The sequence below is a fragment of the Prionailurus bengalensis genome, chromosome B1, assembly GCF_016509475.1.
Source record: "Prionailurus bengalensis isolate Pbe53 chromosome B1, Fcat_Pben_1.1_paternal_pri, whole genome shotgun sequence".
Taxonomy (NCBI): domain Eukaryota; kingdom Metazoa; phylum Chordata; class Mammalia; order Carnivora; family Felidae; genus Prionailurus; species Prionailurus bengalensis.
The window spans coordinates 124,857,227-124,871,218 of NC_057344.1; the positions used below are offsets into that span (position 1 = coordinate 124,857,227).

The following is a 13,992-nucleotide window of genomic DNA, read 5'->3' on the forward strand; positions in this document are numbered from 1 at the left end:
CTAAATAAATAAATAAATAAATAAATAAATAAATAAATAAAGTTAAAAAATACATATATATTAAAAGTATATTATATATATTGAATATATTGAGTATATATTATATATATACATACATACTGCATATATTAAAAGTAAATGCATGGAGAAAATTATACCATGCTAACACAAATCAAACAGAAAACAGGAGAAGCTATGTTCATTTTATACAGAGCAGACTACAAAGGAAGAGAAGTTATCAGGATAAGGAAAGATAATACAAAAAGATAAAAAGGTCAATTCTCCAAAAAGACAAACAATTCTTAAAGCATCAAGCTCCAAAGGGAAAAACAGAACTGCAAGGAAAAATAGATGAATATAGTATTATAGTTGGAGACTTCAAAGCCCTTTTCGGAAATGAACAGATCCAGCAGGAAGAAATTAGTAAGGACATAATTGAACTCAACTATATTATCAATAAACCGGATATAATTAGCACCTGTATGCTACTTCAGCCAATAATAACAGAATATACATTTTCTCAAGCTCACAGAGAACATTCACCAAGATTCCACATTCTGGGCTATAAAACACACCTTTACAAATTTAGAAGAATAGAAATCATACAATGTCTGCTCTCAGACCAAATGGAATAAAGGTAGAAATTGATAATAGAAAGATGACTAGAAAATCCTAAAATACACAGAGATTAAACAACTCACTTCTGACTTACACATGGGTCAAGGAAGAAATCTCAAGAGAAAAATATTTTGAACTAAATAAAAATGAAAACGGTTATCGAAATTTGTGGGGTGCTGTGAAAGCTGTGCTTATAGAGTAATTTACAACATTGAATGCATATGTTAGAAAAGAAGATGTAAAATCAATAAACTAAATTTTCACTACGAAACTAGAAAAAGAAGAGCAAATTAAGTCTAAAGTAAGCAGAACAAAAGAAATAATAAGCATACAGCAGCAATCAATAACATTGAAAACAGGAATGTTTTTTGTAAAAAGAGCAAATCACTAAAACCAAGAGCTGGTGCTTCAAAAAGCTCAATAAAATTGATAAGCTTCAGCTAGGTGAAGAAAAAGAGAGAAAAGTTACAAATTACTAATATTATAAATGAAAGAGGGGACATCTATCACTACAGATCTCATGGAAATTAAAAGGATAATAAAAGAATAATATGAACATCTCTATGCCCACAAATTTGAGAACCTACATGAAATAGGTCAATTCCTTGAAAGATACGACCTGTCAAAACTCATACAAAAAGAAATAGATGATCTAAGCAGACCTGTATCTATTAAAGAAATTGAATTGATCATTAATAACCTTCCAACCAGAAAGCATCAGACCCCGATAGACTCACTGATGAATTCTATCAAACTTTTAGGGAAGAGTTTATACCAATTCTCTATAATCTCTTTCAAAGTATAGAAGCAGAGGGGATGCTTGTTATCTCACTATATGAGGCCAAAACCAGACAAAAACATTACAAGAAAAGAAAACTATAGACCAGTATCTCTCATGAACATATAGGTGCAGAAATCCTCAACATTAACAAATAGAATACAAAAAAGTATAATAAGAATTGTAAACTGTGACCAAATGGATTTTATACCAGATATCCGAGGGGGTTTCAACATTCAAAAATCACACACACAAAAAAATCAATTCATGTGATCTATCACATCAACAGATTTAAAAATTTCATATGATCATTTCAATAGATGCAGAAAGAGCATTTGACAAAATCCAACACCAATTAAGAACTCAGTAAACTATGAATAAAGGGGAAAATTCTCAATTTGATAAAGGAACATTCTTAATGTAATGCAGCCTAGCTACAATCTACAGAAAACATCATTCTTAATGGTGAGAACTTCAAAATTTTCCCACTATCATCAGGTATAAGACAAGGATGCCTTCCCGAATCATTCCTTTTGGATATTGTACAGGAAGTGCTTGCTAATTCAATATGGCAAGAAAAGGAAATAAAAGATAACACAGATTGGGAAAGAAAATATAGACCTGACTTTATTCATGGGACTGAGTGCTAGATTCTAGGAAGATGTGGATTCAAAGCCCTATCTCGAAACAATCTCCATGTGACCTGAGCAAGATTCTCAAGTCTGTTTTACCACTTATAAAATGGAGTTATACAGTCCTCAGAAAGTTTTCTTGAGGGCTACACCAAGTTCTTGCACTTGCAGATATTAGCAGAGTGCAGGCATATGAAGCTTATCAATGTTAGGTGAAAGTGAATCTGAGAGTGTTTAAGAATGATACAGCTCCAGGGGCGCCTGGGTGGCGCAGTTGGTTAAGCGTCCGACTTCAGCCAGGTCACCATCTTGCGGTCCCTGAGTTCTAGCTCCGCGTCGGGCTCTGGGCTGATGGCTCAGAGCCTGGAGCCTGCTTCAGATTCTGTGTCTCCCTCTCTCTCTGCCCCTCCCCCGTTCATGCTCTGTCTCTCTCTGTCCCAAAAATAAATAAAAAACGTTGAAAAAAAAATTAAAAAAAAAAAAAAGAATGATATAGCTCCATTGAGGGTGATACAGTCAGTAAGGGAGAGGATAGCCTTGTAAATTTAATCTACTTTTCCTCATGACACGGACTTTCTTTTTTAAATTAAAACAATAAAACTTATCTTTCCTAATACCCATTTGCCTTTCCATTCTGTGATTTGCTCTGGTCTTCGACCACAAACACCGTACAAGATTAAATGAGAAACAGTGAATAAAATAATGTGGTCCAAATACATTGAAGGAGAGTAATTCTACTAGTATAATAACTTTTTATTAATAGTATTTTCATGTTACTGAGCTTAATTATGCATCACTATATTTTTCTACACCCTACAAAATAACATTGGAAAAAAATTTAAATAATATTTTCAACTGTTTTTTCTGTAATATTGGAATATTCAAATAACTGTCTTTATCTTTCACCCAATGGTAAAAGGTGAGTTTGCAAGTAGATAATTGGAAAGTACAGTAGTTTATATGCATTAGGTAAGGGAATTAATCTTTTATTTGTGAACTAGCCATAAAATTGCAAGTTTGGGATGTTTGTGTTTGTGTGTGTGTGTGTGTGTGTGTATTTGTTTTAAGTAGGCTTTATGTCCAGTGCAGAGTCAAAAATAGGGCATGAATGCACAGCCCTAAGATCAAGACCTGAGCTGAGATCAAAAGTCAGATGCTTAACTTATTGAGCCACCCAGGCAGCCCAGAATGTTGTAATCTTGGTAATAACAGTAGTACTCTTATTTGCATTCACATATTTTTGCAGCTAGGCACTTCTACATTGATTGAGCATTGTGAGTGATGACATTTTTGGAATACTTTGGTCATAATGAATCTTCTATCAAAGTTTAATATTCAAATGATACTCTGGTGACTCTCTAGATACTAACCTAAACAAGTAACAAGATCTAAAAGAATAGCCAAGCTTTGTTAGTAAAAATGCTCTCTGGCATACATTTGTCTTTCTCTTCCTAAAATGAATATGCATTTTAAATCTATTTCCTGGGGAAAAAAAACTTTTGTATTAATTTCATGCATAATTCAGCAAGGTCAATTCTGACATTTTAAAAACCTTACAGTAGGTGCTAAAATAAGTTTTTAGGAAATTATATTCAAGATTTAGGAAAAATATAGTAATCATTTACTAGTAACCATTCTGCATGTTCCACATTTTACCTGAGCAGAAGACATATACAAATGAACTGATAATTGTGTATTCTGCAATTTCTTTATTTGCTATTCCCATTCACATAGACTAATATGTATAGATGTTTTTCACTGTTTAGAAATACTGAAATAGTAAATATGAGAGGAAAAAAACCCTCTGTTTTTACTTATAGTCCTTCTGTACTATTCATCTGATTTAATAAAGAAGAGAGAGAGAGGGAAAGGGAGTGGAGAGGAAGAAACGTTGAGAGGAGCTGGGGAAGGAGAAAAAATAAAAGAAAGAACTACAATGTTAAAGTAAAACTTTAACATTCAACTCTGAGTTTTGATTTAACGTACTAACGTCTTGATTGAAACTCAAATGCCCATCACAAATATGAATGTCTTTTGTTCCCAACAATTTACAGCATTTTATGGCCTATTTCATTGCATCATAAATGTCATAATGACCAAATGTTCCATGAAATGTCATAAAATGACATGAATTACAGCTATCATCCAGGTCTACGTCTGGAAAACTGAGTTTCTGGCTCATGCTCAGCTAACGGGCTTTTTGTGTTTGAAATCTCTGTGTACTGTGACACTGAGTTAATTAGTTTTACTTTATCGTCCAAATGTACTATGGTTCTCTCTCAAAAAGTAATTCATTTGTCTGGAGAGTACATACGTAACTGAATTAAGTATCTCCCAATTATAATGCTGTTATTTCTTTAAATATCAGCTATTTAAAGATTCTTAAAATCTCATCTTAACAAAGCTCTCTGGCATGATAATGCTTTACAACTAACGTTTCATTTTCAGTATTAGGACATGTGCTGCTCTGGGATTTATTAAGGTGTGTGAGACTTTATCATACTGCTCAAATTCAGTAATGACTGCCATGTTCTTCGGCCACCCCATTCTCCCATTAATCCTGTGCATGCCAGAATCTAATCTCATAGTTTCCTAAACGTGAGTAAGAAAAAAGGGAAAAGGTCATAATACTGCTATTCACACCACTGGACTCCTATACTTGGATTACTAACCCTGTTTTCACAAACTGATTTCACTACTTTGCTATGATTCAGCTGGAAGATTGAGCATGGTAGCTAAAAACAGTTTTTAAATGTTAATTTCCAATTTACATCAGCATTTTCTAGCATTTTGCTTCTCATTTTTTTTTCTTAATTCAAAGAAATGCTACAACTCATAGACAGGATTTTAATGCATCTATTTATTCAAGCATTGATTGAGACCCTTCTGAATCTGGGCACTGTGACTTGGAAGAAGTAAACATGGCAATTGCTGTTTCAGTTTTTATGACATTTATCAAGATCTCAGAAAACAAATATGTAATCCTAAATCCAGTTCTGAGTGTCCAACTTTGGTAAGCGAGGACATTTGCTACAGAATGCCATTACTACAGAGAAATAACAATTGAAGTATTTAAACCAGCATTTTCAATTCTGCAAGCTACTCCTATTCCTTTTTATTTCCTAGTGAATTTTCCCTACACTTTGCCACTGAATAAATTTCAAGCAACCTAATTTAATCACATCCTTCTCAGTAGGAGTGCATCTTTGTGCACTGTAACAGTGAACACTTTGTTACTCTCAATTTTCCAGTCTCACTCAGTATATTCTTTCTGATAGAGGAGAGCAAGGAGTGACTGAATGTCCTGAGTAATGTACATCTTGGGTCTCTGCACTCAACCTAATTTTCTCTCTCACTCCTATCTTCCTCACCAAAACATTTGTCTCCTATCTTTCAACACCCAGTTAATTACTCACAACCTGGTTTACTGCCAATCCCTAGCCTGACATACAATAATCATCCAATAAATAACTGAGACAACCCCCAAACTAAGCTACAGAAAGTTAAAAAAAAATATTTACAGAAAGAAGGTTCATTCCATTTGGCATGACACTTTACCTATAAAAACTGTTGTGTTCTCCTAAAATATTTACTTCTATGTAGAAAAGGCTGAAATAAATTTCTTAATTTTTGTTAGAATTAGACAAAAGAGCCATAAAATATTGGGTTTTGTCACACTGGAGGCTTATGTAGTTGGACAATGAATTTTAAGACAAATATAGGTGCTTAACTTATTATAATGCCCCAAGAGAAAATCCTAAAGCCCAACTCAGCAACAATAGTCAGAGTTTATATAAGGCAATTTATATATTCCAAGGGGGTAATTACCACAATGCTTGGGGCACTTTATAATGTGGAAAAATACAGTGAGAAAGGTTGTCAGCTTAATGCTTCAATAGTACTAAGCATAGATGTGAATAATTTCCTTGACTTCAATCTTTATAAAATGGATCTTAATCACCAAAGAAAAGACTGGAAGAAAAATGTCTGTTTAAGGGTTTTGTAAAGTTCTGAAACTTCCCATCTGTGTCCATTTACCTAGAATCTGCTGGTCATGCCAATGCAATTTATAATTTTTTTCTCAAGGATTTTTTTAATGTTTAGTATTTCATGAAAAATTCTTCCATTTAAGTAAACCTAAACTTTGAACTCCTTGTGGTTTTATAATTAGTAATTCCAATTGTCAGAACTTCTGATTCAGGAAAAAAAAATCTATAAAAGAAATATTTAAGTGCTTGAAGAAAAATATTTGACAATAATAAATGAAATATTTGGCCTCATACAAACAAGCCAATGAGGAACATTTACATTATAGAGAGAACAATATATTACTTAAAATGTGCACAATCATGTTTTCTATATAATTTGTTAGGTTCTAGTATATCTTTTACATACTGTTTAATGTGGTCTTTAATGTCATAGTTTTACATTCACATTTTTTATAATTTTTAAAAAGAAATTCATATACATTTACAGAATGTTTTAGTTCATGAATACCATTATACTAGGGATATTTAAGGAAATAAAGATAAAGAAGACATAGTCTATTTCACAAAAGAGCTTAAGTGGTCTACAAGGAGGGAGAGCTCAGCACGTTTAATATAGAGATGAAAAATTCAGAGAGGAATATGGTAGGAGCTGTTCTGAATGTTAAGTACATTTTATTTTCAAGTATGCTAAGGCTTTCAACTGTTAACAATAGAAGAAAAAAAAAACATTAAGGGTTCATCTCCAAAACCTGGATAACAAATACCTGTGCATTCATTATAGTCCTACTCTTTCTCAGCCCCTTTATTTTGAAAGAGCAGAACACAGGTAGAGATTTTCAGACCTTTGAAAACACCTTTTTGTGTATGCAAAACTTGGTTGTCTTCTCTATTTTAATGTTCCTTTTAAAGTCTATCATTTCTTCAAAGGCAAAATTAACATTTTAATGTTTATTGTGTGGCTGTACCCTGTGATATTCAAGATTCATGAAAACTGAATAAAAGTAAAATTGGACTTCAATGAGTTCAAGGAATATCATCCAGATAATATTACTGTTAGATGAAAAAAATTTCCTTATGCTCATTTATCTTAAAGTAGAGGGATTATTTATTGTTTGGGAGAAAGCTTACAGTTTGGAGAATTGTGTAAAGAAAGCTCTTCCTTTCATTATTTATGCCTGGCTAGATCCAAAGACTTCTCCAACTGCACCGCTTTGTTAATGTCTGAACATTAATTTACAGAATATCTGTTATGTGGCAAAGCTGACACCAAGTATTGGATGTTCAGAGGTACAGGACCTGGTCTCTACACTGAAAGAACTTACAGATGAGGCTGGGGGGAAACACAAGGAAAAAGATAATTAAATGTAACATGGAAACTGTAAATTTTACCAACCCTTCAAGGAAGCTACAATTCTTATTTTAAATTTTCTAGATCTTCCAACAAATTCTACCAGTTGAGCAAAACCCTGATAGCAAACAACAGAAAGAATGCAAAAAAAGAACATTTTTCACATTTAAGCAAAGATGTGAGAGACTCAAAGTATTAGTAAGTACAACCTATCATTGTATTAAAGACTCATGAAGGAGTCTAATGACTTCAAAACTTAGTTGAGATAAGGAAATCTATTAATGTAATTTACTACAAAAACAAGTTAAAGAAGAAATAAAATAGTATCATGATATTGGTAGCTATACCAAATCATGTTATGAAGTTTAATACCTATTAACTAAAAAAAAATCTGCAAACAATACGATAATGAGCACCTCTCGGAAAACCATTACAAAACATATCTTCTGTACATACATTAAGAGTTTTTTATTACAGCCAGGAACAATACATGTGTGGTTACTCATATCTCCTCTTCAGTGTTGTACTATATCTGCCTAAACATAAATAAACATGGTTGATAAATTAACCCCTCCCCAAACTATTATTTAAATCTCTTTAATAATCCATTATGTGTTCTTAATACTTGGATTCATCTTGAGCTCCTTTATGGAGAAGACTAGATTGGATTTCTTATCACTTCCCCCCAAAGAATCCTCAAATATGGGATTTGCAATACAAAAGACTTAATAAGTTAATTGCTTATAATTTGGAATGCATTTTCCCACGGAAAACTATGTGTCTGTACTAGTATACAAAACCTATTAATATTAGAGAATGAACATAATGAGAAAACAAAATCAAACTGCATTCTGTATAAGTGAAATACAGAATACTGAAATACTGAAATAAAATGCTGTTGTGGTACAAGCCATAAATATAAAATATATAAATAACACATAAAATGAAAACATTTCAATTTTCCTTAGAGCTTGTATTTGAAGCAAGTAAGGTGAGTTTCTAGACCCTCACATGGACATTAAAAATCAACAGCACGTCTTTTGTTTTGTTTTGTTTTTCATGTATGATTTCACTTCAAAAGTGAATTTTTTTAATTATTGAAACATTATTTTAATTATTTGAAAAGAAGTTTGCCTTTATCAATTATGATGCCGGTATTCCATGGGCTTACAACAGATTTATCCAAAACCAAGCAAATGATTTGGTTTATGGAACTGAGAAAAAGAGGACAGACAACAGAGACTATTCTTGAATGAGATTGTTTCTTACAATACTGAAGGAAGGAGGACCCTGATGGAAAACATTTGTAGCACTGCCTTGAGGGAGAGGAAGGATGATGAGTCAGTTGGTTCTTTAGCCAGGCATGAGGTTGTGTCTGCATATGTCACCAGGGTTATTACCCAAAGCAGGTGTGAAAAGTCAGGATAAGCGTGCAGATATGCAAACAGTCATTTGAAACTACAGAGCATTAACCAGAAGGACATTTGCAAAGTTTTGACAACTGCATAACTAAATGGACTAATATTTCTAACAATTTTGCTAAAATTAAAATGTATTTGGCATGCTGCTGCCAAAATTTAGTGGTCTGTTAAGCAGCCTTAGGCTAACGTGCCAGACAATGGTGATTTGCTATTTTGGAGTAAAAGCTAACTTAAATACAATGAATTTCATCTTTCCTTTTAATTGAGTTGTGCAGGACCACCCTTATTAAAAAAAAAATTATAATCTGTTCAACGTGCCATTTTTAGAGGATCTATTATTGGTATTAGACAAAGTACACGTAGTTTTTTCTGTCTTGGAATGACATTACACAAACAAGCAAGAATGAATCCATAGTTGAAATCTGTGCAAAATGCAATGAAGGAAATGAATAGGATGCAGTAACACACACTAACAGGGAGAACAACTTTTAGGGGAGGTGGTTATAGAAGGTCTTGTTCAAATGGCATTTAAGCTGCTGTCTGAAAGGTGTCTAGGAGTTATCCATGTGCAGAACGAGGTGATGTACATTTCAGGCAAAATGAATAGTGCATTAATAACAACAGTAGTAATAATAACAACAACAGTAACAATAACAATAATCCATTTAGATGAAGGAAGAGCTAATGAAAAAGTACCAGGTTGGCTGGAAAGTATTTAAGCAATCTGTGTAGTGACAAGCATTGAAGTTGAAGCCAAATCATGAAGCTTTTACATTATTATGTATATAATGAGGAGGGCAACGCTGTGATAATCTTATAGCTGTGGCCCAGCCACTCCCACCTAGGCCTTGTCTCCTGAGTCAGCGGCATTGCGCTTGGAAAGAAATGTCAGAAAAGGAGTGAAGTGACCAATTCTTTTGTGTCCCCGGCTTTGAGGCCTAGTTGGCATTTGCAGAAAGGAAAATACAGCAAGAAAATTGTGATATTTTTGAAAGGCAGAGTGGGAGAAGGGAAACAAGGTCTTAGATTTTCTATGATTTTTTAATGTTTTAAGCATTTTAATTTTTTTCATGTTTATTTATTTTTGAGAGAGAGGGAGGGAGAGTGAGAACATGAGGGGCAGAGAGACAGGGGGACGTGGAATCCGAAGCAGGGTCTGTGCTGACAGCAATGAGCCCAATGTGAGGTTCAAACTCACAACCCATGAGATCATGACTGGAGCCACCCAGGAGCCCACAGATTTTCTTTAATTTTTTTTTTTTTTTAAATCTGCAGTTTGACATTGGTGGCAAAGCATACCAATCCAATAGTGATCTTTCTATTAAAAAGAGAAGTTGATTTTTTTTGTGTGTCCTTTTTGATTCCAGCCTTTTCTCCCCATGACAAAGCATAAATCATGGACGCCAGAAAATAAGGTAGATCTCAGGAATCCTGAAAAGGCTGAGAAGCTTACATTCTTCCTCTGGAGGAAAGGGCAGGGGTTTTCAGCCCTCTCTGGAAACAAAAGTGAAAACATGAGTTACACGAGCCATGGAAAGGAGACGATCTGAATCCGAATCTGAATCTTCGGAGCTGCCCCAAGCAGCATCCCCACAAATCTACCGTGAAAACACAGCACAGGGACCTTCGTGCCTTGCATGCCTTCTGTAACAACTTCAAGGAAAGCAAGGCCTTTGCCCAGGAAATGCTGCAAGAGATTCTCCAGAGGTTGTCTCTGAACACCACAGTGATGCCCCCGCCGCGAGCAGAACATGCTAGGAAATGGGAACTAGGACGTGAACGTCATTATGGCGGCAGTTCAAGCCAAAGCCTATGATGCTGTCCGGTGGGACGAGCGCAGTGACGTCGGTGCCATTGCTCTTGCTAAAATCATGGGATTCATTGTGCATCTGCCCTCCTGCAGGTGCTTCTCACTGAAGTTGCCTCTCAACAGGCAGCACTGGATCTGTGTTTGAGAGGTGTTTGAGAGGTGAGAGGTGCCTATTATAACCTCAAGTCCAAACTGAAGATGCCCAAGTGGACTGGAGGCAAGAGCGAGCTCGGGACATTTCTAAAATATCACTTGTGAATAAAGAACTGTGAACTCCTGCTGGTGGTGCCAGAGGAGGTGGGGGCCCATTAGAGTTGGAGGAGGGCTGATGTGGAAAGCAGTTCTACCCAACCTGCCCTCACCTCAGCCCCCTAAATCCCCTGTGATGTGCCCTGTTCTATACAGTGGGTCTGCCCTTGCCATGTTCCCAAACACAGAAAATGTGGGAGGAAAAACACAAGAGCTTACAGGTGAGGCAGTCATATGCCAGGGAACTAGGATTACAGAATTTGTCATTATAAATAATGGAAACAAAACAAAGGGAATATGAACAAACGGAACAGAAAAAGTTAGTGTCTTGACTAGCTTCAGACACAAATCCAGGTGCTGAAACAGTGGCTGCAGAAAAAGCTATGTTTTATCATCTCTAAGCTGTTATAGTGTGTGTGATTTTACTTTTCATACAGAGTAATACGTATGGCCAACAGCACCTCCAAGGTTATATTCTTCCAGCCAAGTGACCACAACAACACTGATTCTTGCTCAGTAATTCCCATAATAAAAGTCTCCTTTAAATGCACACCATCTAGCAACTGAACCAATTGCTATGGTCTGGGAAACAGAATACTTGTCCAGTTGTGGCTCACATGCCCAACCCTCAAATAGACATGGGGTCAAGCTTTTCTGAATCACACTGGCTCAACATGACTGAGGCTGCAGAAGTTATTCACTAAGAGAAAATCAGGATGATATTATGGGAAGAAGTAGAATGTATGCTAGGTGGGCTACAGATACGGAAGTGGGGATTCCAGAGACAATCGGGATACTGAGAATGAGGAAAGGACCAGAGGAATTTGAAGAATGAGAGATGGATCCTTCTGGGATTTCTGAATATAAGTCTGAAAGTAAGATAAAATTACATATTCCTGATCTCCACCCAAGGTCTACTGAATCTGAACCAGGAATGCTAGGGGTGTATCCTGTCAATGTGTGTTTAAAGATAAAGTGATTTTTTTTTCCAGCACCATAAAGTTTGAGAACCACTGGGTTAAAATTACAGCCATGAGAAGGCCTCAGTCTCTCAGTAATTCAGTGTGTAGAATTTCCCTGAGCTGTGAATTTGTATGATTTGTTTTTTATGTTGCTTATTATCTGAAAGGAAAAAAAAGAGGACAAAACAGACCTACTACATAATACTGAAAGGTTTTTAAATATTGGTACTTCTATTAGTGCTTTTGTATGTAGAGAAAAAGCAACCAAAATCTATTTAATATCAGAAATACATCTTAGATATTTTGTTTGCACCTCCAACCTCTCAGAAGATTTTCCCCACAGAGTAGCTTCCAACAGATGAATTGAGTTTTTGAAATAGGGGTAAAAATTTAAAAATGAATACCCATGAGTGTCTTTGAACATGAATAAATTGCAAGATTTTGCTTTAACTCTGAATTTCTTACTCTGCTTAGACTGGAGTTAAGTGTTTAGTGCTCCCTCAGTGTCAAGTGTGTTGCAAATCCTAGATGTTTTATTGCAAAAGCAGCTCATCACTGGTTACTGCGAAATCTGTTGAGATTTAGCCACCAGGTGTCAGTAAGACTTGCAAAACAATAGGTTTTTGCAAAGTTCAGGGATTTTGTGCATTCAGTCTCTAGGAACAAATTAATACAGTCTTTGGTTATATCTTTTTTTTTTCTTTCCAGGGAAAGAGATGCAATCCATTGACAGACCCACCGAACACAGCCAGAGTTTAAGTCTTTTATTCCCCTCTGATATGTCAAGGTCTTGCTTCACCACACTTTCCGAATATGGGCTGGGCTTTAAATTTCCAAGAACTGAGTACTTCAAGACCCAAAGTGAGTGAGGTAGTTTAGCCCAACCAGAAGGAAAAGGATACATCTGAGGAAGGTGATAAGTAGACAAGGTATCTTGCCAGTTAGTTACTGTAAACTCCATGAAATATCAATTAACAAGGAAGCTCTGAAAAAGGTGAGTACTCTTAGACTATTTATAATATTGACAAAAGCAATATGCTAGGACAGTTGTGAAACTTAAATAAAATGAAGTCTTTTTAAAACTATTCATCCAAACTTTTGTATTAGCATTCTCACTTATTAATATTGTTATAGTTGCTATTATTATTGTCTTTGGCACTATTTTTCCTTTTCTGTTATTGCTTATAAAACTTAAATATAGGGGCTCCTGGATGGCTCAGTCAGTTAAGTGTCCGACAGGCTCAGATCATGATCTCTCAGTCCGTGGGTTCGAGCCCTGCGTGGGGCTCTGTGCTGTCAGTTCAGATCCTGGAGCCTGCTTTGGATTCTGTGTCTCCCTCTCTCTCTTCCCCTCCTCCATTCATGCTCTATCTGTCTCTCTCTCTCTCAAAAAATGAATAAAAGTTAAAAAAAACTTAAATGCAAATTCATTTGTCCCTTGTGCCAAGCAACCTGAACACCTGACTTTATTTTTCCTATTTCATATAGACCTTGAATTAAAATTGAAATGAAAATTTTCACAGTATGTCCTATCAGTGATACCATTCCCAAGATGTATTCTATTTCCTATTGTTCTGGGTAGAGATGAGATTTTTGTGAAATGTATTTGCTGTCACCTTCTTGAGAATTATTCTAATAGTCACTGTGTTCTGGTAAATCCTTTGGTTTAATTCCAATTTCACTCTGTTTCCTCAGAGGCAGACATTTCAAGCACTTGGTGTAGCCAGCCTATCTAGTTAAAGTCTGAGCAAGGTCACATAGTCTGTTGACTCATATGGCAATTCCTGTGTAGAACACAAAATTCTACATCATCTTTGAATCAAATCCAATAGAGCAAGATCCCAGCTGTCCTAGTATCTGTTGAAAGCATGAGACTGACCTAGTTTAAATTATTTCACCGAGTTATTTTAGAGAGTCTTTTAAGACTGCAAGAATAATACAAATTTATTTTAGAAAATTTGACAGATGAAAATACTGAAATGAAAAAGAAAAGCAACTATTAATATTTTGATCTACAAGTCTCAAGATTTTGTTTTGTTATCTTGTTTCACTGTCTATAGTATTTAAAAAAGCAGGAGAATAAACTGCTAATTTTGTACCAGAAATTACCTATTTCTGAATGAATGGAAAGACTTTATAGAGTGTCTTTTCTCCAGATAATAAATGGTAAGCTACAATGGCCAGA

General features: G+C 35.2%; 1 pseudogene; it reads left to right on the forward strand.

The window, feature by feature from the left end:
• The first annotated feature begins 8,513 nt into the window (after positions 1 to 8,513).
• On the forward strand, positions 8,514 to 10,971 carry LOC122469168 (annotated as a pseudogene).
• The last annotated feature ends 3,021 nt before the right edge of the window (positions 10,972 to 13,992 follow it).